This window comes from Megascapheus bottae, chromosome 35 (genome assembly GCF_031878675.1).
Source record: "Megascapheus bottae isolate mThoBot1 chromosome 35, mThoBot2.hap1, whole genome shotgun sequence".
Classification (NCBI taxonomy): Eukaryota; Metazoa; Chordata; class Mammalia; order Rodentia; family Geomyidae; genus Megascapheus; species Megascapheus bottae.
This window is the reverse complement of record NC_143543.1, coordinates 2,239,382-2,261,788: the sequence shown is the minus strand read 5'-3', so window position 1 is coordinate 2,261,788 and position 22,407 is coordinate 2,239,382.

The window sequence follows — 22,407 nt, the reverse complement described above, 5'->3', positions numbered from 1 at the left end:
GGGAAAGGGGTGGAGTCAAGGGAAAGAGATGGAGTCAAAGGGGAAAGGGGTGGAGTCAAGGGAAAGAGATGGAGTCAAGGGGAAAGGGGTGGAGTCAAGGGAAGGGGTGGAGTCAAGGGAAAGTGTGGAGTCAAGGGGAAAGGGGTGGAGTCAAGGGGAAAGGGGTGGAGTCAAGGGAAGGGGTGGAGTCAAGGGAAAGGAGTGGAGTCAAGGGGAAAGGGGTGGAGTCAGGGGAAAGGGGTGGAGTCAAGGGAAAGGGTGGAGTCGAGGGAAAGGGTGGAGTCAAGGGAAAGTGTGGAGTCAAGGGGAAAGGGGTGGAGTCAAGGGAAAGGGGTGGAGTCAAGGGAAAGGGGTGGGGTCAAGGGAAAGGGATGGAGTCAGGGGAAAGTGTGGAGTCAAGGGAAAGTGTGGAGTCAAGGGGAAAGGGATGGAGTCAAGGGAAAGTGTGGAGTCAAGGGGAAATGGGTGGAGTCAAGGGAAAGGGATGGAGTCAGGGGAAAGTGTGGAGTCAAGGGAAAGGGATGGAGTCAGGGGAAAGGGGTGGAGTCAAGGGGAAAGGGGTGGGGTCAAGGGAAAAGAGGTGGAGTCAAGGGAAAGGGTGGAGTCAAGGGGAAAGGGGTGGGGTCAAGGGAAAAGAGGTGGAGTCAAGGGAAAGGGTGGAGTCAAGGGGAAAGGGGTGGGGTCAAGGGAAAAGAGGTGGAGTCAAGGGAAAGAGCAGAAGTTAAGGGGCGGGATGGAGTCAAGGGAAAGAAAGGGTGGAGTCAAGGGGGAAGGGGCGGAGTCAAGGGGAAGGGGTGGAGTCAAGGGGAAAGGGTGGAGTCAAGGGGAAAGGGGTGGAGTCAAGGGAAAGGGTGGAGTCAAGGGGGAAGGGGCGGAGTCAAGGGGAAAGGGTGGAGTCAAGGGGAAAGGGATGGAGTCAAGGGGAAAGAGGTGGAGTCAAGGGGAAAGGGGTGGAGTTAAGGAAAGGGGTGGGTCAAGCGTGGAGTCAGGGGAAAGGGGTGGAGTTAAGGAAAGGGGTGGGTCAAGGGTGGAGTCAGGGGAAGGGGGTGGAGTCAAGGGGGAAATGAAGGAGTCAAGGGGGTAATGAATGAATCAAGGGGAAAAGGGTGGAGTCAAGGGGAAGGGGGTGGAGTTAGGGAAAGGGGTGGAGTTAAGGGAAAGGGATGGAGTCAAGGGGGAAATGAGTGAATCAAGGGGAAAAGGGTGGAGTCAAGGGGAAAGGTGGAGTCAAGGGGAAAGGGGTGGAGTTAGGGAAAGGGGTGGAGTTAAGGGAAAGGGATGGAGTCAAGGGAAAGGGGTGGAGTCAAGGGGGAAATGAGTGAATCAAGGGGAAAAGGGTGGAGTCAAGGGGAAAGGGGTGGAGTCAAGGGGAAAGGGGTGGAGTCAAGGGAAAGGGGTGGAGTCAAGGGAAAGGGGTGGAGTCAAGAGGAAAGGGGTGGAGTCAAGGGGAAAGGGTGGAATCAAGGGGAAAGGGGTGGAGTCAAGGGGAAAAGGGTGGAGTCAAGGGGAAAGGGGTGGAGTTAGGGAAAGGGGTGGAGTTAAGGGAAAGGGATGGAGTCAAGGGAAAGGGGTGGAGTCAAGGGGGAAATGAGTGAATCAAGGGGAAAAGGGGTGGAGTCAAGGGGAAAGGGGTGGAGTCAAGGGAAAGGGGTGGAGTCAAGGGAAAGGGGTGGAGTCAAGAGGAAAGGGGTGGAGTCAAGGGGAAAGGGTGGAGTCAAGGGGAAAGGGGTGGAGTCAAGGGGAAAAGGGTGGAGTCAAGGGGAAAGGGGTGGAGTCAAGGGAAAAGGGATGGACCAATGAAGAAGGAAAGGGGGAGAATGCAGTCCAGAGACCAGCAAAGACCACAAAAGAAGAAAGGAGGGGGAAGGGAGGGATGGGTGAGAAGATTGAATATGGAAAACACGGCTCATAATGCAGTGTAGTCACCAGCCGCGTTGTTCAATGACAATGCCTTGGCGCAGCTGAACATAATTTAAAAAACAAACAAACAATAATTCACCTCCATTCTCACTTCACTGAATTAAAATGCCAGCTTTCATTAGCTTCTTGTTTTAAGTTTTTTTTTCTAGATAAAACTAAACTCCTGCCCATAAAACACACATAAAGAAGTAAATGTCACTAAATGGATAGCTGCAATGAGGAAGAAACACCGACCCCGAGCAACGAGAATCCTTCCAGCCATTATGTGCCGCAGGTTCTAAGGAGGTTCCAGAACTGAGGAAAGTGCACGACACTTGGAGTAAAGGACAATGACATTTTTTTCATAACTTTTTACACACAATGTGTCCATTTGGACATCAGAGAAGTCTCTGGGTCATATCACTCTCCAAATATAAAACAGAACACAATTATAAAACATTATTGATGGAAAGCAGAACCCATAAGCCCTTTGTACAAGAAAAGACAGATAGATAAATAGATACATACATAGAGTTATGCATAGTTATGGATATATAAAAGGATAAATAGTTATAGATATTACGTAGAGTTATCCATGGAGTTATGGATAGATAAATGGATAGATGGATTGATTGATAGATCGAGACAGACAGACAGATAATGGAATGGAATGAGGAAAATAACACATAAAAACAGAAGCCCAGTAAATTAGAGCATCAGACAAAAAGTACTCAATTTCGACTAAAAACATGCTTTCAAGATGATGGACAGAATATTTCAGAGACAACCCCTCTCATTTTCTTCAAGCAGTGATAAACTTCACAACTGAATCCAAACCTCTTTCCTACCTTATACACGATTTGATTCCATCCCCTACAAACAAAAACAAGAACAAAAACAGAAGGAAAAAAAAAAAACTAGTTTGGCTAGATAAACATGAATGTAAGTTACCCCATTCTGAGGTAAATAAATAAATCTTGGAATCAGTAACGGTAGATATTTGGAAATATTCAAAAGAACATTTCACAACTTTTTAAAGGGCATGCTGGTCATTTTTTTTCTTTTTTTTTTGCTGAATAAAAATGAGCTCTCAAGAAAATACTATTTTGGGGTGACAAAGTGATAATGAAAGAATGTGCTTAAAATGGACAACAAATATGCCTTTCAAAGTGAAATGATTAAATAAAGACATGCTGGAAAGTGATTGAAACCCAAGGAAGAAGTGTTGAAATTGAGAACATCTAAACCGGAATGGCGTTAGAAGAGTCTGCCAGCAAAATCAAACTTCATTTTAAAAGAAAGATATTTTTCCCCCCTGAGAATTCCTACATGTCAGTGACATTCTGGGCGGGAGGCCCTTACGTGAGCATGCAATCCAACAGAAGCTGATTAAAAAAGAATGCCATGGTTTACTCTGGTATTTAAAAATGTGCTATCCACTCCTTGTGTTCTGAATATTTCTGGTCATGGAAATGTGATTTTCAAAAGAAGAAGAAGAAGAAGAGTATATTACTTGGTGACATTTCAGATTGCAGGCAGTCCACTTGTCAGAGAGAACCAAGGTGAAGAGTATTAAAAAGGGGGAAGGGAGAGGAGGGGGGAAAGGGAGAGGACGGGGCATGGGGGGGAGGAATTCTATTGTCAGGTGACTGCATGTCTTTGTGAATGGAAAAGAATCAGGAGATTAGATTTACTTCTTTTTTCTTTCTTTCTCTTCATCTTTCTTGTCCTTTCCTCTATATTTCCTTCCTTTCTTTTTTTTTTCCTTCCTTCTTTTCTTCCTTCTTTCTTTCTTCCTTTCTTTCTTTTTGGTGCTGGCCCTGGGGCTTGAACTCAGAACCTAAGCTCTGTCCCTGAGCTTTTTACTCAAAGCTAGTGCTCTGTCACTGAAGCCACAGCTCCATTTTTGGCTTTCAATGGGCATCACTGAAGATTAGAATCTCCTAGACTCTCTTGCCCTGGCTACCTTTGAACCGTGCCTCCACAGCAGCTAAGAGGACGGGCGTGAACGACTGGTGCCTGGCACATTTACTTTCTGAACTTAAAGAGGTGCTGGTGTCTGTGGCACACTCAAAGACATGGCGAAATGAAATTCTCTTCTTGGGTTTGGCATGGTTGTGAGGTTGCAGTTGGCACGCTGCAAATTCTTTTTTTATTATTATTATGGACTCAAACATTATTTTGGAGAAGGCAAGGATTTAGAGGATGACCCTTACAAAATCGGGAAGGAAATAAAAATGAACCCCAATTTCAGCAGCTAAGTTAATCTACCAGAAATGCGGGTCTGCCTAAGTCGCTTCAAGTTTACCATTACATATTACCTTCATTAATATGTTTATGATTAACCTCATGTGAAGGATATCCTGACAGGGGTGTGTGTGTGTGTGTGTGTGTGTGTGTGTGTGTGTGTGTGTGTGTGTGTGTGTGTGGTTGCTGGAGACTGACCTTAGAGATTTATATTCTTGGTTAGCTTTTGCACTCAAGGTTGATCCTTTGCCATTTGAACCACGCCTCTACTTCTGGCTTTTGGCAACTTAGTTGGAGAGGAGTATCTTGAATTTGTGTGCCCAGGCTGGGTTTCCACCACAATCCTTAAATTTCAACCTCTTGAGTATCTAGGATTAGAGGCCTGTGTCACCAGAAGCCAGGAATGAACCCCAACCCGACAGGCCAAAATGCTGTCATAGCATTTGTCTAGACTGAACATCAAAGATTCATAGAATGTTAGAATTACTCTCACCTGTACAACATCCTGATAAATGATCTGACAGTTCAATGCGTTTAAACAATTATGTGTGACATTAAATTCACACTGTCCGCGGTTAAGGTGGTGTATGAGAAATTAGAAGAGGAAAATAACTGTTACTTTAAAAGCTGATGCTTTGAACAGGAAGCGATCCCACCGACATGTAAAGAAAAACACATAGGATCTGAAAATAAAATAACGCGAAACACTTGCAATTCAGAAGTACATAGCTACCATAAAGTTCTCCATTTGTTGATAAGGAGACAATAAATAATGCAGGTATAATATATGCCAGTTCCTAGCCAGTAAACATTCAAAAAGACGTTCAAATGTGCTTGTCAGAACAAAAATTAGAAATAAAGGATAAAATATGGGAGCTAGCCTTGAGTGCCCAAGCCCTGAGTCCAAGCCCCAAGACTGCAACACACGCACACACACCACTATTTTAGTAAGAATATCAACATGCAAAGGTATTTTTTCACATGTTTAACAATCTCACAAGAAAAAAATAGTTTACCATTAAGTAAATATTTGCTTTAGTGGCTACCAAATACCCTGTTTCTTTCTTTGTGGTTTTTGCAGGTTCTGGGGTTGGATTCAGGGCCTGGGTGCTTTCCCTGAGCTCCTTTTGTTCGAATCTAGCACATTAGCACTTGAGCCCCAACTGTACGTTCAGAATTCTGGCATTTCAATGGACATCACAGTTTCACGGGCTTTTCTGCCCAACGCTGGCTTTGAACTGCGATCCTCAGATCTCTGCCGCCTGAGTGGTTAGGGTTATAGGTGTGAATCACCAGTACCCAGCTGTTGTTTTCTTTTTAAATAAAATATTGAATTGAGCTGTTAGCATCACTTGACAAAATGAACTCAAACATTCACTTAAACCCAAATATAAGTAAAATGATTCTTCCAGTCTTCCAGTGAATTTTGTCCAAAGGAGCAAAGATGTGTCCTCATTCCCATGTCTCTTCCTCATTTTTGTGGGTCTCATTCGGTGTCTCTGCTTTGTGTCAGGCTGTAGGCTTTGAAAGCGAACATGCTTTTACCCCAGGAAAAGAGCGTGGTCATTTATTATGGTTCAAAGTAGGGGTGCGGAGCTAAAATGTAGCCATAATCTATGAATCTGAACTTGAGGCCATGGAAAGCTCTCAAGTTTCTATACTATTTATAAAAGAAATTAATCTAAATGATGTAATTTTACATCCTATTTATAGCGTTCCTCTTTATGCAACATAAACAGAGAACTCTGTGATGTTATTACATGTCATAAATGTCATCATAATTTGTCTTTTACACATCATAAATATCTTAGTTTGTGACATTATTGCACCTTTGGGTGTCTCTTTTCATATTTATGGTAATTACATCAAAGTATTTACTATAATTATGTCATTTGATGAAATTACAGTAATTACTTCAAAAAATGATAGCCCATGACTAATGAATTAAAATAGCATGGAAATTCACATTAAAAATGACATTAAAATAAAGCAAAGGAGCTGAGATGGTCCACGAGAGCAAAAAACAAATCACTGCTGAATTTTTAACCTCCAAACTTGACTCTACCATTTTCTTTTCCATATGGAAGATTTTTTCTTTATGCTCTGCAATGGCGTAGTAAAATACTGAAATATTTGTTGTTGGTTTTTCTAAATGGAGCCAGGAAGCTGGTGGCTGGCATCTGTAATCCTAGCTACTCAGGAGGCTGGAATCTGAGGATCTGAGCTGAAAAGTCCCCTGGCTCCATCAACCTCCCCAAAGCCAGGATTCGAACTGGAACTGATATGGAAGACGAAGAAAGAAGAAGAAGAAGAAGAAGAAGAAGAAGAAGAAGAAGAAGAAGAAGAAGAAGAAGAAGAAGAAGAAGAAGAAGAAGAAGAAGAAGAAGAGGAAGAGGAAGAGGAAGAGGAAGAGGAAGAGGAAGAGGAAGAGGAAGAGGAAGAGGAAGAGGAAGAGGAGGAAGAGGAGGAGGAGAAGGAGGAAGGGAAGGGAGGAGTGGAGAAGGATGCCAGGAGGTGTGAGGAAGAGGGAAGGAGGAGGGGAGAGAGAAGAGGGGGGAAGCCAAAGGGGAGGCAGGAAGGAGGAGGCTGAGGAGGGGAGGAAGAGGAGGGAATGGAGGAGGAAGGGGAGAATAAGGAGGAAGGGAAGGGGAGGAGAGGAAGGGGAAGGATGAGGAGGGGGAGAAGGAAGGGAGGAGGAAGATGAGGAGGAGGAAGAGGAGGAGGAGGAGGAGGAAAAGAAGGAGGAGGAGGAGGGGAGAAGAGCCTCCCTATGGAGTTTTTGTAGAAGGTAAATAAAATGTCTCCCGATGGATAAACATCAAGGCCATGTCTCTGAATCCTTGAGTGCCTGCTGCAAATCTGGGTCCATCGCTGTGGTCAGCCACCAGAAGCTACTCAGGAAGGAAACCCCTGCACCACTCCTAGCTCTAGCCAGGCCCTGGGTTCCCTCCCCACACACCTGGATGGGGAGAAGGAGCAGCTGTGGAGAGGGCCTGCCTCAGGGCTGGGGCTGTGTGGGAAATTCAGGGCCACTGGAGGAAGAGGGGGTCTCTGTCTCCTTTAGTCTACTAGTCCTTTAATGCTTTTTATATGTATTATTATTATTATTATTATTGCCAGTCCTGGGGTTTGAACTCAGGGCCTGGGCGTTGTCCCTGAGCCTTTCTGTGCTCAAGGCTAGCACTTGAACCACAGCGCCACTTCTGGCTTTTTCTGAGTAGTGGAGCTAAGAGTCTCCCAGATTTTCCTGACCGAGTTGGTTTCGAACTGCAATCCTGAGTAGCTAGGATTATAGGTGAGAGCCACCAGCGCCTAGCTTATTTTATATTTATATTCTCTCTCTCTCTATATATATATATTTCCTGTTTGTCTATCAATATATTTTTATATTTATGCTCCTATTTCTGGGTAAGTCATATTCAATTAATAATGATTTCTCGTAGATTGGTGGTTGTTGTAAATCTGGTTGTTTAATTTGAAGGAGGAGGAGAAGGAGAAAGGGAAGAGGAAGAGGGAGATATAGAAGGAGCCGGCGACTCAGGAGGCTGAGATCTGAGGGTCACAGTGCAAAGCCAACCCCGGCAGAAAAATCTGTGAAATGCTCATCTCCAATGGACCACCATAAAACATGAGCTGTGGTTCAAATGTTAGAGTTAGCCTGAAGTGAAAAAGCTAAAGGACAATGCCCTAGCCCTAAGGTCAAGCTCTCATACTGGCATAGGTAGATAGATAGATAGATAGATAGATAGATAGATAGATAGATAGATAGATAGATAGATAGATAGATGGATGGATGGATGGATGGATGGATGGATGGATGGATAGATAGATAGATAGATAGATAGATAGATAGATAGATAGATAGATAGAATAGAAATAGAAATAGAAAGAGATAGCCAGGTAAATAGATGACAGGTAGATAGATGCTATTATTGATAGATAAAATATGAAATGACATCAATGTAGCTTTAGGTTTGATGGAATGTAAGATACATACAACCAAATACAAAGAGTTAAATGTGATACATCTTAACAAAACTACATAGAACATTTGGGGGCAAAGAAAAATGCCCATTGAATTAACTGTGCAACTATTTCAAGCTACTCACAGATTCCATTTACACTTGATTATTTGGTTAATTTTATTACTCTGTTTTATCCTTAAAATGCCGGGGGCGGGGTTGGCAAACCAATTTTTCACACTGAGCTTTCATTAAAATGGTTTAATTTATTAACATTTAACTTGTTTATTTATTTTAATGTATTTAATATTATTATTGAGACTCATTGTTGTAGATTCTCTATACCGGTAAGGAACTTATTTCCACTATTGCACCTCTTTGGGTATAGAAGTTCTTCATTTTCAGAGAGGAGCAAAAAGTGACCCAAATATGCTTTTCTAAAGAATTACACTTTGTCAAGTCCTTTCTGGACATTTCCTGCCAAAATCGCCCCACAAGTTTCCATATGGACTTCTATCCAGAAAGAAAATCCAGAGATTAGGAACTTACATTTATAAAAACTCTCAACTCACTAGTTAATGAGTTGGAGCTAATTAAATGAGACATCAACTAATCATTACCATAAATCAGGCAGTAATTTTTTCCACTTCTCATTTTTGGGAGAAAGATAAACATACAAGTATTCAATCTCATGTCTGTGGCTATTATAAACCTGATCTATTATGAATCTAATGTTTCCCATCCTAAAAATTTATACATTACTATAAACAGACTTTTAAACCAATTTTCTGTATGTAGTATTATTCAAGTAAGGGCTTAATACACTAAAAGAATTAGTAAAACTTGAACACAAAATAAATGAAACAGAAAAAAAAAAACCTGTTCTGTTTATTGGGAAAATCAAATGTGTCCAAACAAAAATATCCTATCATTTGGCTGAAATCCTGGTTTAAAACTATATCTTTTTTTTTGTATAGACATTACTCTGGGAAGATTGTAATTGGAACACTAATTATAAAAGCCTTTTGGATTTTTAGCAAAACAAGAAAATGAACGTGGTACAATTCTGTTGTTTCTGTTTCAGGTCTTTTCAGATATAGAAAGGAGATATAAAGGTTTAGGAAACAGAACAAGTACTTTTGGGCTCAGAATGCATGTCAAAACTTGGTTTTCTGTGTAGTTAAAATTACTTATCTTAATGTGCCTCTATAAATTAAAAGAATATGTGCTTCTGTCTCGGTGCTGTGTTTGCAATGGTGTCTTGGAAGAAATGCTTTCACTTAGAAGGCTGAGATACAGAATATGGAAATATGGTCCCTTTAGGTTATTTGTTTGTATCCAGCTGAAGTTAGCAGTGGCTAAAATTCATAACCATCTGGCAGTTTTTCCATGGCCTCTGTGACAGAACGTGGGGTTCTCGTGTGGTACACACTAGACAGCTGTCCAGGTCATAAAAATCACAACGATTCTTGGCATCGAATCACCCCTCTGTTGACAGAGCCATCAGACAGGCCAGAGATGGAGGTAGAATAAAGAATGATCTGTCTCTTTCACATCCAGTGGTCCACTGGCAAACACGTACTCCGTCCTTATGCATTCTCAGATGGAGGGGAGGCAGGGAAGAGATGTTGGCTATTCTCACAGGAAAGATGGAAATCGTTCTAGTAAATACAGCTTCTCGGTCTCCTGATCTCTGGGTTTGCATAAACATACAATGCAAGGCAATGGTTAAACTTTCAAATCATTCCTTTTGAATCACACACGCACACACACACACACACACACACACACACACACACACACACTGATTTTATTTAATCCGACGATATTACGGTTTTTAAACCATGTGATGACTTCTATAAGGCAAGCCCTTTCTACCATGGTAAACACAGTTTGTTGATTGGAGTAGGTCATGAAAACTACTTATTTAAACCCAAAAGATTGTAAGCCTGAATACAGAAAAGACACTCAAACAACCATAGTCATTGCTGACACAAGTCAAGGAATAGAAAAGGCCCAGATATCCCTCAATGGATGAATGAACTCAATATTTAAAATGTCTGTCTATCTATCTGTCAGTCTGCCCGTCTGTCCATCTATCTATCTATCTATCTATCTATCTATCTATCTATCTATCTATCTATCCACCCACTCATCCATCTGTCCATCCATCCATCCATCCATCCATCCATCTACCCATCTATCTATCTATCTATCTATCTATCTATCTATCTATCTATCTATCCACCCACTCACCCATCTGTCCATCCATCCATCCATCCATCCATCCATCCATCCATCCATCCATTTGTCCATCCCTCTAATCTATCTATCTATCGATCTATCTATCTATCTATCTATCTATCTATCTATCTATCTATCTATCTATCTGTGTGTGTGTGCTCCAGTAGCACAATTGGCTATAGCACATGGTACTTATAAGATATCTGTGTGTTAGATATATATGAGTATATGTGGTAGATGAAACACACATATACACATATGTATGTGTTTATACATGAATATACATAGCATATATACAGATATATATCACATATACAGATATATATCACATGTATATATACACATATATCACATGTCTATATGTAGACTGCACATATATGTAATATAATATGCATGTATGTATGTATGTGTGAGTATATATGTTTATCTATTTGCAGAGAAATATGTGAACCTGGAAGAACTATCTTAAGGAAAGTAAGTTGGGCCTAGAGAGTCACACAACGCATTTCTCATCTGGGGAGTTAGATCTAATTTATGAATACATTTATAACCCTCCCTCCCAAACCGGCATGTTGAATGAAATCACCTTTGCACAGCCATTTAAAGATAATAGGAAAACATAAACATTAATAAATACTCCGTGTGTGCTGTTCTGAACTCACTTGTTCTCTTTCCTAAGGACTAAAACATTTCCCCGTATATCCTTAGTATGTTTGCTAGGGATAAAGCTTTCTATCTTGAGTAAAAATCAAGATTCACACACACACACACACACACACACACACACACACAGATGCTGTTTGTTCTTTTCTGTTTTCCTTCCCACCCAGCTGATTTTTGCTCTGACCATGATCATTATCTTCCATTGATGATTTCAATATGTCCAAGAATGAACCACATAAAATAGTTCTGGCTTCTTTTTTTCCCCCATCATCTAACTGCTCACTTTGTAGCAAATAGAACTCCATCTTACACACTCCCAATTCCTCACAATGTCTCCCCTTTTCTGTATTATATAACCTGAGGAAAACACAACTTTGTGAAATTCTAAACTCTTGCTATGTGTTTAAGTTCAAGAGGTAGAGGATCAGAACACGAATAGTCTTGTAATTACAATGTCTATGATCAAATTGAATTTATAACCCCCCAAAAGCATCAAATGTGCTGGGACAGGAATCTAATCATTCTGTTTTCTTAATTGTCTTCCAATTTAGTTCACTCTTTTACTATACAGGTGAATATTTTTCCCCCACTTAAAAAAATGTTCAATTATCCTCAGCTCAGAAATAACATTTTAGAGTCTCTATGAACAGAGAAAGAGCCAGAGAATGTTCACAGCTCCCAGTATCTCATTTAACCTTTTCACATCTCTTATGCACTCTTTTCGATCTTTACTGAATTCTGCCACTCATGTTCAAGACACCATAATACTACGTATTTCAAACCAAAAAAAAACCCCAACACATAAACCTCAACTCTATTATGTTTTCCAGCCTCTGAAACATTTTTGGGGATTATCTTATAAATCCTTAAAAGGTTGAGCAGTGTTTGTCTCAGTTTTGTCCATCATCTTTTCTCTTTTGCTCTCTTTTTTCCAAAATTCTATTTTATAATCATTAAGTCATTGTGCAAAGGAATTAACATTTAACCAATCGGTTTCTGATACAATGATTTATTTTTAGCCATGCCATCTCTTGTTTCCTTCTCTTCCTTCCTTCCTTCCTTCCTTCCTTCCTTCCTTCCTTCCTTCCTTCCTTCCCTCCCTCCCTCCCTCCCTCCTTCCCTCCTTCCTTCCTTCCTTCCTTCCTTCCTTCCTTCCTTCCTTCCCCCCTCCCTCCCTCCCTCCTTCTTTCCTTCCTTCCCAACCCTCCCCTCCCCTCAATTTTTTTCTGTTCTTTTTGGTTTTTTTCCCCCTCAATCCTGGGGCTTGAACTCAGGGCCTGATCACTCAGAGGTAGCGCTCTACCACCTGAGCCACAGTGCCACTTCTGGCTTTTTCTATGTATGTGGTACCAAGGAATCGAACCCAGGTCTTCTTGCATGCTAGGCGAGCACTCTACCACTAGGCCAAACTCCGGCTCCAATTTTCTTAATTTAGTAGGATATGTATTGAATTTAATGACTGTATTCTCTTCTGTTCCTTCTTTCTTCATTCATTCACCACCCGACATTTGGTTTCCCCCCACCCCATCTTCTTAAAACTTGTTTCCTGCTATTAATTTGGTGGGTCTGTGAATGAGTTTGTCTTTCTAAGAAATCAAACCATTTGAGTTCTCGCTTGAATCCAGCGTATTGCAGGTGGCACATCTGGATGCCACCCAATGTGTTTCCTTATACATTTACAAACCAGTTATAGCGTCCACCTAATAAAAGAAAACATGTACTTTTGTCTCTGTGCTTCACTCAAAGAAATCTGTTAAGACTAACTTAGAACTAAACCCAACAGTTGATTTTAATCCTATTTTTTCCCCTCCCAGTCTGTTGGCTGCCTTTCTAGTTTATTTACGATGTCCTCGGTTTTGCAGAAACTTTTTATTTTGATGTAATGCTATTTTTCGTGTTTCTCTCCTATCTGCTGTGTCCCTGGGACTCTTTTCAAACAATTTTTTTTGCCTATGCCTACGAGTTCTAATGTTTCTCCTGTTCCCAGTTGCAGTCATTTCAAAGTTTCAAATTTGCCATTGAACTCTGATCCACTCTGAGTTAGTAGTGTCTGGTAACAAGCAGTCTTCCATTTTTCAGCTTTCTGCATATGGGTGCCCAGTTCTCCCAACACCAATGATTGAAAAGGCTTTCTTTTAATCCCCCCACTGTATATCAGATAACTGTAAGTTTTTGTATGGCTTTATTTCTGCTCCATTGATCTTTGGGATTTATTTTGATATCCTTACCCAGCTGTTTTTGTTCTTATAGCTCTGTAGTAGAGCCTGAGGTCTAGAATTGTGACAGTACCGGCATCGATTCATTGATTGATTGAGTGTGCTTAGAATTGCTTTGGCTATTTGAGATATTACATGGTTCCCTTTGACTTTTTGGTTTGCATTTTTCTATCCCAGTAAAGAACTTTATTGTTTAATCCTATTTTTTTTTCATTCGACTCCCCAAGCCTCATTGAAATTAAGGTTTGTCATTTCCCCCATCCTGACAATACATTGCAGTGTTTTCTTGTTAGCCTCTTACTACACTAGAAGTTCAATGTCAAGAATAAGACATAAACTACCGAGGCATGCCCTACCATGGCTGAACAGACCCAGAAATTACCCTGAGCGAAAGAAGCCATTCCTCAGTATACACACATTTGGATTGTTCCCGGGGGTGGACATCGTGAATCGTGTTGGTGTGAATTGTCACACACAGCTTCTGGGTGAGTGCATGTTTTCATTCCTTTTCGGGATATGCTATGACCTGTAATTGCTCAGATATAGGTAAGTCTCAGGTGAGCTTGGGATGAGCCATTTCTCTCCTTTCCTATGGTGGATGTGTCAATTTCCAGGCCCACCAACAGTATACAAGAGTGTGAATTCTCCACAACTTCTTTCTTCCTTCCGTTCTTTTTCTCGTTCTTTCTGTCTTTTTTTCTTTCTTTCATTTCTTCCTCCCTCCTTCCTTCTCCCTTACCTCCCTCCCTCTTCATTCTCTTTTTCTTTCTTTCCTCCCTCCCTCCTTCCCATTCCCATTCTTTCTCCCTTCTTTCTTTACCATTATTCCCTTCCTTCCTTCCTTCCTTCCTTCCTTCCTTCCTTCCTTCCTTCCTTCCTTCCTTCCTTCCTTCCTCCCTCTCCTTTCTTTCCTTCCTTCCTTCCTTCCTTCCTTCCTTCCTTCCTTCCTTCCTTCCTTCCTTCCTTCCTTCCTTCCTTCCTTTCTGCCAGAGCTAGGTATGAACTCACGGCCTCTTCTTGCTTGGCTTTTTCACTCATATCTGATAGGCTACCATTTCACCTACAACTCCATGCCAGGCCTTTTACTAGATAATCAGAGATATCAAATGTCACAGACCTTTCTGCCCAGGCTGGCTTTGAACCACGATCCTCAGATCTCAGCCTCCTGAGTAGCTGACAGGCGGGAGTCACCAGTGCCCAGCTCAAATTCTCCACATGTCTAACAATACCTATCTTTTCCAGTATAGGCAGACATTCTCCTGGGTGTTAAGTCATACTCCTCGTTTTCCTTCTTTACATTTCTACCATCATTATTGGTGTGAATTATATCACATCTATCCGTCATTTGCATGTCTTCTTTGGAGAGCGTCTATTTAGATTCTTTGTTCTTCGTGAGTTATATTGATAGCTTTTATAGTCTAGATATACGTACGTCTCTTCTGAGACACAGAATTCACAGGTAGCTTCTCACCTTCTGTGAATTGTCACATGATCACAACACACATGAAAGCTTGGTACGTGAAAGCTTGAAACACTGAAGATGTTCAGCTTGAATTTTCCTTTGGTTGGTTGTGCTTTTCATGTTTGATGTCAGCAATCCGTTGCTTCTCCCACAGTTACGAAAATGTCTGTGTTTTCCTCTGGATTTTGTAGTTTACCTCTTTTATTTTTCATACGTCACCTTGAGTTTTCTTTGGGTTTGGACACAATAAAAGTATTCCTGCAGAATGGGCCCCAGTGACTCATGCTTGTAATCCTGGCTACTCAGGAGGCTGAAATCTGAAGACTGAGTTTCCAATCCATCCAAAGCACTGAACAGTCCAAGAGACTCCATTTTTTTTAAAAAATGAAAAATCAAGCAGAAAGACAAATGGAGATAGTAGCTCAAGTGGTAGAGTGCCAGCTCTAAACCAAAAATCTGATCAAGTCCATAGGGTCCTGAGTTCAAGTCCCAATACTGACACCTCCCCCCCAAAATATAAAGAGAATAACTTACTTACTGTATTTTTAAATCATTTTTAGAGCATGCATATGGCCATTCTCTTTCATCTCTACTGTGTCATATAATTTTTCTCCTTGATTGAAGTACACTGTACACAGAAATTCTGTGTTATATCACAGGAAAAATAAACGTTTATTGAGTGAATAATTGTGATACTTAGAAGTTCTTGCTTTGGCCTGAAAATGCATGAGGAATTAATTGCTTTGAAACGAGGAATAGTTTTTTGAAATATTAGGTTTTTGTCTTTAATGGGTTTTTCCAAGACAAAATTAAGCCACACCTTCAAAATTGCTCAAGAAATAACAGAGGGTGCGGGTATATTCTGAGAAGATTTATTTTACTTCCAAGTTCACTTTATGTAAATACATCTTGGCCAACTCAAAGCAGCCAATCAGAGCAGAGGGGCGGTGCCTGCTGTGGTAGGGAAAACTTTAAATACATCTTGTTCTGTTATCCACATGGATGGAAGTGGATCAGGTAAAATGAACTCAGGGGTAGTGTTTTAAATTTATCCTCAGTCGTTCTGCTCTGCATTTCAGATTGGGAGGATAAAATGACAGAAGGTGAAGGACTTGTTGTACCATCCTTGGTCAAATGTCTTATATGGCAGATCTGAGCAGCCTTTACCCCTGGCATTTGCCAGCTGTGATAAGACACACAAAATGTACAATCCTCCCCTGCAGATGAGACCTTTTTTTTTTTCTTTATTTCGTGTCATCACAACTGCAGTGATCATGAATTTAAGTCATGTGTCGCTCAAGAGTGGGAGAGAATTAATTACGTGCGGCTACAGTGCCTTTAACAAATCATTATTAGGCAGGGATATGAAATGCATTAGTGAGAAATTCTTAACAGATGATTGTGTGACAATGTGCTATTAGGCCTGTTGCTGTAATGTCAATATTATTAAACCTATGTACCCAGCTAATCCATGAATATAAATCACTTTCCTATCAGCCACACTTTATTATTTATTAGGATCAGGGTACTAGTTATAACGGTCCCACTGTGCCAATCCATAGGCCAGTCTCTATCCAGATGGAATCCCTGAGAATCATGGAAGACAGATCTGCTTTAATAGGGGGGTGCAGGGGGGACCTGGGGTACTGCTTCATGGTCTGTTTCTGTTGAATCAGATGTGCCTAAAAGATCTTTTTCCAAGGCAAATCAAGCTAAGGACAAATAACTGTTGCTTTCATTTGACTCCCTGTAATCAAACTATATATATGTGTGTATACATGGAGATGTATGTGTGTAAATGTATGTATACATACATGCACTCACATGTTAGTGCCAATGCCCAGGCTTGAATCAGGGCTTGAACTATCCCTGAGCTTTTTTATTTTTTTTAACTCAAGGAGCTCCACTTTGGGGTTTGTGTTTTATTTCTTTTCTGGGGTGGTGAATTTGAGGGTAAGAGTCTCATGGAGTTTTTCTTTCCCCAGGGTGGTTTTGAACACAACCCTCCGATCTCCTCCTCCTGAAGAATTAGAATAAGAAGCACAAGCCACCAATGTCTGGCTAGCTGAGGCTTTGTGTGTACGATCGCATATTATTTTCTGAGTTGGGTTGTGAGTGATCCCCTAAATAAAGCAAGAAGCAATCATGATCTAGAGAAATCAGAAATAAAATGCTTGAAGGATTGGTGCTTTTTAAAAAATACTTAACTGATGAGTGATTGTTGTCCTTAATGTACTATGTTATCTCTCATCTCTTTGGCTGTCCCTTGGTTATCTCATATGGTTACAGTATCTCACTCTGTTATCTGATATATCGGATATATTTGTATTTGGTTATTTGAAATTGGATAGGGAAGGGGGGAAAACAAAATGAGGGGTGGGGGTGGGGGGGAGGGAAATGGGGACCAAGACATGAGAAAGGGTATCAATGTATGTGAATTAATGCACTTCCTATCTGGCAAATATAATGTAACCCTTCCATTAATTACAATAAAATTATATGAAAAAATAAATAAAATAAAAATATTTAACTGTATGATAATATAAATATATATATGTGTGTGTGTGTGTGTGTGTGTATACATGTATGTGTGTGTGGAGAGAGAGAGAGAGAGAGAGAGAGAGAGAGAGAGAGAGAGAGAGAGAGATTGAGAGAGAGAGTCTCAACAAGTCATGCATCCAGCCCCTCCCTTTTTTTCTCTATTTTTTCAGTGGTGGGTCTTGAACTCAGGGCCTGGGCACTGTGTCTGAGCTCTTGTGCTCTACCACTTTGAACCACAGCTCCACTTCCAGTTTTCTGGAAGAAAACTGGAGAGCCTCACCAACTTCCCTGCCCAGGCTGGCTTTGAACCCAGATCCTCAGATCTCAGCCTCCTTGAGTAGCTAAATTATAGGCACGAGCCACTGATACCTGACTTGGTTTTTCTTTAATTTTTTTTAAAAATTAACTTTTAATAGTTTTACAAAGGAGGTGCCGCTTCACAAAGTAGTTGATCAAGACAGTACATCTTGATCAGTGCCCCCTACACTTAAGCATTCTCAGTCCTCTTCACCTCAGTCTTACTTGGCTTAGTTGTTTGGTCTCTACAATGAATCCTCAACTGCATTCTCTCTGTCTCGCTCTCTCTTTCATTCATCTATCGGTACTTTAGCGCAAATGTATGCAATACAGATTTGAGTGCCTTTGATGCCAGAGCTTTTGATGGAAAGACAGGCTTGTGTGATCAACCATTGAAATATGGAATAATTGAGTCTCACTTAGGTGATTTCACTGTCACTTGGTGTTGTGTTTGTTTGTCCTCTGTTTCTCTCTTTGCAAATAGAGATGGCACTTGATTATAAAAATAGTGTGATGCACCGTAAGTGTAAAATTAGTTTAAAAGGTTTCCCACAAAAACCACAGCTGTTTCTCAAGGACAATTTGGTGTTTGGTTTTATTATCCCCATTAGAAAGAATCTAGCAAAATACACAAGACGGCTGTCTCTACTTTTATCCCTTCTTCTACCTAACCTAATATTTAGGTTATGTTTTGTAATGGGAAGATTATTCTTCATCTAAACCTATCATCTCCTTCCTGAAATTACCTTTCCCACTAATCTTGCCCATTCTTGGGTATTTTAGACAATTAAATAACTACGTGTGTGTGGAGACATAGAACTTCTCTCAGGCTTCACTACTGTCAAATATGAGGAGACAGGAAGGTGATGCAGGGTTTACGAAAGCCAGAGGCCAAGGACAAAGGGACCTCAGAATTTGTAAATCACTGTAGTTGAAACTCTAAGCCCTTGTTCACAAATCATAAAAAAATAAAAATAAATCAAGTATTCTACCTACGACTCCTGAATAGCCACACATATCTCGACAGCAACCCTGTTGGAGACTGCCTCTGGCTCTCTTAACTTGTTGCCTAGGACTTTAATATGATAGGCTTAGGAATGCTTTAAGTTGCTTTGATCTGTGTTAAGAAACATCTGGACTGCTATCTTTCTCACAGACCTGCTATCTTTCTCACAGATCCGTTATCTTAGTGACCAAATCGCCTATGTCCTGTTCCCACAGACTCATGCTGAGGAAAATTTTTTCTACTGAACCTAGCCCCTGCTTTAGAGCCCTATATAAACCCCCTCTGACTTTCAATAAACAGACCTTGATCAGAACACTGTCTTGGTCTCATTCTTTGTGTTTGTCTGTCCCACTCATTTAGGTATGGTTCCCTCTCGGGTCTCAGTTGACTGAACCCCGCGGGCCGGGGCAGATTGGCGCCCAACGAGGGGCTCGAGGCAGGGGACCCTGCCTAAAGCCGTCGCCACAGAAGAAGGACCGCGCAGTCCAAGCCACCCCAAATTCAGAGGACAAGGAGTACCCGCCTGCGTCCGCTGCCAAGGTAGGAGAAATTCGACGAATTGGGACAGAAACTTAGTAAGCAAGAGTTGTTTGTTCAAGGCTTAAAGGCTTCACTCAAAACACAAGGAACTTGGGTTAAAAAGAAAGATTCAAAGGCATTTTTCGAAGAATTATGTCCTTGGTTCCTCGAAGAGGGAACGATTAATGAGATTAAATGGCAAAGAGTAGGGGACTGTTTAAATGATTAAGAAGATTCATGTTTTTATAAGAATTTTCATGTAATTATTGCAATTGTGGTCAAATAAGGAACATTTTCTGCTTGAAACTATAACTAGTGCATGCTTGGCTACGTACACTGTAAATAGCCTTTACCAAATGTGTTTGACAAGGAATTGTTTTTATGTAGATAAAATGATCATTGATCTTAAAGATTGCTTTTTTACAATTCCCCTACACCCTGATGATATTTTGTTGGCAGCTCAAGACAGGCCAGATCTACTTTCTAAGGCCTTTCTTAACCTTGGCTTGCAAATAGCTCCTGATAAAGTCAAAGTAGTGTTGACTGCCTCCATACCCTTAGATATTCAATGGCTCAGGCCTTATTTAAAATTGCCTAATAATATCTTTTTGCCCCTCAATGATATTCTGCGAGGAGACTCTGACCCCTCCTCCCCCCGCAAGCTTACAGCAGGCTAACTTATTGCAGGCCTTGTGTCAGCTTGATTTGGACATCTCCTCCCAGTTAAAAGTTAGACCCTTAAAGAATCCACACAAGTCTCAGGTAAAACAGCAGGCCCCTCCCTTACTTGTCTTTCCAGTCACTCCCTCTCAGATTAAAATTACCCCAAGGCGGTGACAACCAAAACAAGGAGGCAGAAATCCTGGAGTGAAGGGGAGTCAGGAAATGACTCCCCTCAAGGAGATCAGAGGGAACACTCTGATAATCAGAGTGAAGAGGAGTCAGAAGAAGAGGGAGGAAGAGGCCCCTGGTTAATTCTCAGAGCCCCAAATAATTATCGGCCTTTCAAATTTAAACAAATTAAAGAACTGAAGAACGCTGTTTCCTCCTACGGGCCTACTGCCCCTTTTACTCTGTCTTTGCTGGAGAGCTTGTGTTCAAAATACCTCACTATTTACGATTGGGAGATCCTGGCAAAAGCAGTTCTTAGCCGAGGTCAATATCTTTCCTGGAAAGCTGATTATACAGAAAGATGTCGAGAGCAAGGAAGGAGCAATGTCCTTAAACCAGAAAAGGCCAAGTGGACGCTTAAAAAATTATTAGGACAGGCTCCCTACAACACTAATGAACGGCAAGCCAGGTTTTCCCCTGGGTTGTTAGCACAGGCCCAGCTTGCCACACTCAGGCCTGGAAAGCAATACCTTCCCCTGGCTCCATTTTTTTTCCTCCATTGCCAAGATTCGTTAGGGACCGCAAGAGCCCTATAGTGAATTTGTGGGGAGGCTTACTGAAGCCGCTGAACATATTTCTGGTAGGGATGAAACTGAGAGTGAGTTTATTAGACATCTGGCCTTTGAATATGCTAACGCTGCCTACCAAGCAACTCAAAGAGTTACACCCAGAAAAATGCACCTGTGTTTTAACTGCCTTCAGGCCAGGCCAGACACTTTGCTCAGGAGTGCCCAGAGCCCAAAACTACTAACTCAGCTCCGGGGAACTCCCCACAGCAGGGACAAATTCTGCCCTTTTGTCCACGGTGTAAAAAGGGCAGACACTGGGTTTCCCGAGTGCCACTCCAAGACAGATATTCAAGGAAAACCTTTAACTTCTGGGCTGGCGGGAAACTACAGGAGGAGCCAGCCTCAGGGCCCCAGTCAACAAACTTCTGGGGCAGTCGGATTTGTTCCCCCACAGCAGGTGGCCCCTGCAGTATCTCATCCCTCATATGGGCCACCCCAGGGAGCGCAGGGAGCGAAGGACTTGACCTCTGTTCCTCCACCCATACAATATTAACTCCTGATGCAGGATCCCAGCTCCTATCCACCGGAGTATTTGGGCCCCTGCCGCCAAATGTATTTGGCCTTATTTTAGGAAGAGGCAACTCAGTTATTCAGGAACTTAATATTTCACCTGGCATAATTGATAATGATTACACAGGTGAGATAAAAATCGTGGCCTCTGCACAGGACGGCCCTGTCTCCATTTATCCAGGACAGAAAATCGCTCAATTGGCTTTGTTACCCCTAAATACTAATAACCCAAGCTTCTCAAAATCTAGAGAATCCTCTAATTTTGGCTCCTCCGATGCCTATTGGGTCCAGGCCATTACCCCTTCTAGACACCTATTACTTTTGGATACAGGAGCTGATGCCACCATTATTGCTCAAAATCAATGGCCAGTCACTTGGCCACTTACCCCCTCATTAACACATTTAAAAGGAATCAGCCAGTCTTCCAACCCTCTCCAGAGCTCAAAAATTTTAACATGGGAGGATCAAGAAGGAAGTAAAGGCACAGTTCAGCCCTATGTAGTTCCAAATATCCCAGTTAACTTATGAGGGAGGGATATTCTCTCTCAAATGAAGCTTTCTATGTGCAGGCCAAATGAAATTGTAACACAGCAAATGCTTAGTCAAGAAATTCTTCCCCACCAAGGGCTTGGAAAAGCAAAGCAAAGGCCTCTGGCCTAGAAACTGCTGCAGGCCCAGCTCCTGGGTATAGCTGGCCTAGCAGCATCTTAGCAATTGGCATGCCCCCTGTTCTGGCCAGAGCCATTCAGCCGCTGCTCTTAAAGAGAACCTGCCCTATAATCTCTAGGGAGAGACAAGATACAGATGTTGTGACATTCTATGATGACTGCATTAGTTATGAAAAAATTGGCATAGAACTGCTCCCCCAATTCTAGGGGCCACAGTCTAATCTCATGGGGAGCAGTGGCCTATTGGCCGGAAAAACAATTGGGGCTACTAAAATTAAGAAGGATCAGGTAAATACAAGTTTCAAATACAGGTTTCTTCATAATCTCCCTGCAGTAAATATGCTCATGGGTTCACCCAACCAGGGCTCCCAAGTCTTTCACCAATTCCTAATAACTTGTATATTTATGCTATTGAGATAAAAGATTGCTTTTTTCTAGAAACAGTGGTTTTCCTTTAACAACCTTTTTTGTAAAAGATGCCCAGGTGAAAAGCAAAGGCCTCCGGAGGTAAGTAGAAATCGGCCGACCCCCTGTATGTCTGTGTTTTGTTTTGTTTTGTTTTTAAGAAAGTGCACTGTGGTCCTAAAACAGAGAGAAAAGAAGGCTGGACGCAGCAAGGTCTCTAAGGCCTGGGTGGTCAAGGGACGCCTTGACCCCCCTTCTGAGTTTCTTGTGGATAACAGGGCATGCCTGAGAGTCCCACCAGCAAGACA